The 4,237-nt window shown below is 36.6% G+C and overlaps 1 long non-coding RNA gene across 4 annotated transcripts; it reads right to left on the minus strand.

The window, feature by feature from the left end:
* Positions 1-491: 491 nt before the first annotated feature.
* On the minus strand, positions 492-4,025 carry LOC121051840. 4 transcript variants are annotated; one of them, XR_005807166.1, is made up of 4 exons: positions 3,973-4,025; positions 2,621-3,672; positions 2,413-2,449; positions 492-1,514 (listed from the first exon to the last, which is right to left on the minus strand). It is a non-coding gene; the product is annotated as an uncharacterized LOC121051840 (long non-coding RNA). The 4 variants fall into 4 exon arrangements; XR_005807164.1 differs by having other exon boundaries at positions 492-1,684; XR_005807165.1 differs by having other exon boundaries at positions 2,413-3,672.
* Between the last annotated feature and the right edge of the window lie 212 nt (positions 4,026-4,237).

Consider the following 4,237-nt stretch of genomic DNA (forward strand, 5'->3'; position numbering starts at 1 on the left):
AATTGGAAAAATTGTCAACTTTGGCCTATTAGAGAGCGTCGTGCTAATAACGCGAAGGTCGCAGGTTCGAGACCTGCATGGGCCATTGATTTTTTATTCTAATTTTCAAGAACAGTTTCTTGGGAAAGATGGTCCTTTGTTCTTTTAGTTTCCTTAGTACTTATGAGAGACGGTGTGTAGAATTTAGATGGGATATGTACAAGTGAGCTATTCTTTGTATCGATCATGATGTAACTCCTCTTTTGTGTAGAATTTAGACATGACGCTCCAAATAGCCTTTTTAAGCAGCTAAGAATCATGCATCTCGATAAGTAAAGAAATGGATCTAGCAGAAAGCATTCATAGTATTTTCTGTCAGCTATAGATTGCCTAAGAGTCAAATTAAAGCTTTTGCAAATCATTTCCGCTCTCTGTATATAGAATTGAATGAAGTTTGTACACACTGAGAGAGAGAGAGATATATATATATATATATATTATTCAAATAGAATTGTACAAAAAGAACTGAATTCCCATGGAAAATGCAAAGTAGCTCTATAAAAGATGAGAAACAAAAAATGGTGAGCTATTCCCACACTTTACCACATATTATACATCACCGAATAAACCAACAAAATCAGCAACACCAGGTATAATCCATTACACATTTAATAGCCACAAAATCCACTTCCCCTTTTTTCCAACACTCGCAGGGAAGACAGAGCCAGACATGTACTAGTAACTAAGTAGACCAGAACAAAAATGAACCACCATCCATCACTCTTTAAGGCTTGCCTCTTCCCATGGTGAAACCCCTAGTCCCGTCTGGCATTCTCGGGCCCTTTGTATTTGGTTTGGCAGATGCTTCACACTGTATGGCACAGCTTGATTGCGGAGATGGAGCAATCAGGCCACGTCCACTCTGGCTCGCGCCACGTCCCCGGGCCTTCCCACGTCCCCATGCCCATCCTTTCTTGGATCCCCGGGCCTTCACAACCTCTTCTTCACCATCAATAAACTCGAAACGAAGTCCCCATACCTAGCAATAGGATCACCTTTTTGAGTTTATGCAAGAAATCAAATAAATATTCAACTTCAATTGGGAATTCAAAATAAACCGGCTGCAATGCTAACTAGCTACAACGTCATAATGAGTTCAATTGGTAGCACACTGGTGGGAATTCAAGAACCTTCAGATTAACGAGTCGATAACATATGTCCTTGCAAGATAGAGCAGCTACTTGAAACAATTGGAATATCAGATTATAGCAGCAGGACTGATTACCAGTTCAAGGTAATGACATGCACAGGTACAAAGAACACATGACGAGTTTGACTACTAGCATGCAATGCAGGCATGTCAAACTTGGAAGACAAAGAAATCTCACCTGCTTTTAGATATTAAACTGAAAGTGCTCACAAATTGAAACAAAGAAACGCTAAGGCGGATGGTTGACCTAAAACACAAAATCCAAGCTTTGTTCTAAAAATAATGCAACAGGCTCGCCACCAATACATACTTAGTCAATAGCACTCTGCAATCAAAAACAGGATAAAAGGAAAGAACTCAAAGAAGCGATTTACAAATAAGTTTAAGATGATGTATAACCTGGTCAAGGTGAATCGATTCTTCACTTTGAGGAAAGAATTTGTAACCAATAATTTCAAGATGTTCATCATCAATGACAGACAAAATCAGGTCTCTCTGTAGTTCATTTCAACCAATAATGTTCTAATTAGCAAGTGCAAAAGTTAATAATGACAAGACCCGGATTGCAAATGCCAATCAAAGAAACATTAGCAATTCATCTATAATTAAAAACAAATTGAAAATAAGGTACCCCTTTCCGATCTTTCTTAATAATTTGAGGTCTAGGCAAGTTGAGGCAAAGAACTGACTTGATGCTGTACACCAAGGAGACAAAATCTTAAATGAAGAATCTTAGGTCTGTGTCATAGTGTTTTAGTGCCTGTGCTGTCCAATTTGTCCATGCATGCTTGCATTAGAAATTGTTTTATGGATGTAATTAACATATTATGAGGTTCAAAGCTTATGGCAACCATTGCTTTTTCTCCCTACTAGGTACTATGATAGAAACAATGAAGTTGCCGCTAAATTCTTTGGTAACCAGATGTTTACCTTTATCATCCATAATATCTCTCAGAGTAAAATCTAAACAAATAAAAAGAGTTACTATACATAGGAAAGTAATGCTAATCACTGCATTCTATCAGAACTTCATATGGTAAATCTCATTACAAAGTCTACAGTTTACAGAGCATTGCCTAGTTTACACTGGCAGCAATAAATCATCTCTTTTGATAACCAAAGAAGAAAATGAAATTGAAGATTCCAAAGTAATTTTAAAAACGTTGCAAATGTTAAAGTACATACTTAAAATGAATTACATAATATAAATATAAGCTTGATACCTGCTACGAAGTTGTTTCATGACCTTTATACTTGCAACTGATGATAAGGTCATGCCAGGGAAAAGGAATAGTACTATTAGTAAACTATATACATATATACTAATACCTTATATGACTAGGATACGATGTCATAAATTACTTGCAAATTAATCAATATTACCTACATCTTTGACATAGAAAGCAAAAAAATAGAAGAGAGATATCTAACCTTTGAATAGGTTGAAAGCAGTGATTTCCACATCCTCGGGCAGCAACATACTCTATAGAAGATAAAAGAATTTTACAAGAAAATGTACTTATACTCAGTTATATAACAAAAGCCATGATCAAAATATAAACTATACAAGTAGTCCCTGACTGATGAGGTGAGTTGTATTTAAGTCTTCAACCCATATTTTTTCAGCTTTTAGTGTCAACTACATCAACTCTGTTACTATTGAATATTGATCATAGGCTGCTGTCACACCAGACCACCCCTCATGAAGGCAAAGAAAAAGTGAATCACAGCTCCAGCCATTCTGTTATAACCTCTTCTAGAAAACCATAGCATTTCCATTGCACCTTCTAGAACTATGTAAACGATTCTTTCCCTAGTTTTCGGGAATTAAGTTATGAATCTTTGTGTATAAATATGATCAGTTGTAACAGATTTGACAATGCAATGAAAATATCTCTTTGAGCTTTCTATCTCTTTCTCAGTTTTCTCTGGTTTTCTTCAGTTACTTCTATATTGGTAATTTTTTAAGTCCTCTATCTTCCCCATCACCATGCCCTAGCCTCCCCTGATCTTCTCATCTCAACTCTGCCATTAAGTCCACCAACTTATACAGAAAAGTAGTAGGGAAAATGCTTACCCAGGCTGAAGTAGTTCCAAAATCCTCCAAAGAATGTGAGCTTATCCTAATAAATAAGAAGGGAAGATGGTGGAGAAATTTTAAAAAGCAAACATACAAAATGAGAAGGACACAAAAACTCATCAGCAGGATCTGTAGTGTTGATTTCCTAGGAGAGTTAGAATGATCTGTTTCAAAAATGTGCACACGCCTCTTAATGAGCTAGAATGATCAGTAGCTGGTAAATCCGAATAGAAGTTGTTAATGTGCCGATAAAAGTAGGTTGAGCCTTTCCAAGAGAAAACCAAGGCCAGAAATATCTACCTCCTCCTCGACTACGGCATCATCTACATTGTCTATGGCACCATTGCCATTACCCATCTCCCCCAACTTATGAAGAATACAGGTCACGATCCTGATGTTAGTCCTATATGTAAACACATGTTTTTCTTTGATTATATCCGACAAACATAACCAAATTATATGAGACAACAGACACACATATCACACATGAATTTCAGAAACGTGTGAATAGATGAGAACAAAACATTGTAGTCACTGAATTTAGAGCACCAGAACTCAACATAGAACACCAGAAGATTAAAAACAACCAATCACCGGCAGGCATATCTGGCTTTTACAAACCACCAAATATCAAGGACCAGCATATATGTCTGTAGTACCATGATCGAATCAGATAAATTAAGTAGAACAAAACTACGATTACCTGTTGTGCCGGCGGGATCGAGTCTGTCAAAGATTGAAGCTTTGCATCCAGTCTGTTAGACCATCTGCCATGGTAAGCAAGAAAGCCATATATAGCCTATTACCCTCTCCCATGGGAGAAGCCATTTCAAATTTCCCAATTTTTTTTTTTTTTTTTGCCGATGGTTCAATTTCAATTTTTTTTTTTTGAAATAGAAAGTTCATTGCATTAGATGACCAGCTAAAAAAGCCAGAGTCTACATACCTTTAAAGACAGAAAAAATGGT

The sequence above is a fragment of the Rosa chinensis genome, chromosome 2, assembly GCF_002994745.2.
Source record: "Rosa chinensis cultivar Old Blush chromosome 2, RchiOBHm-V2, whole genome shotgun sequence".
NCBI classification, from domain to species: Eukaryota; Viridiplantae; Streptophyta; class Magnoliopsida; order Rosales; family Rosaceae; genus Rosa; species Rosa chinensis.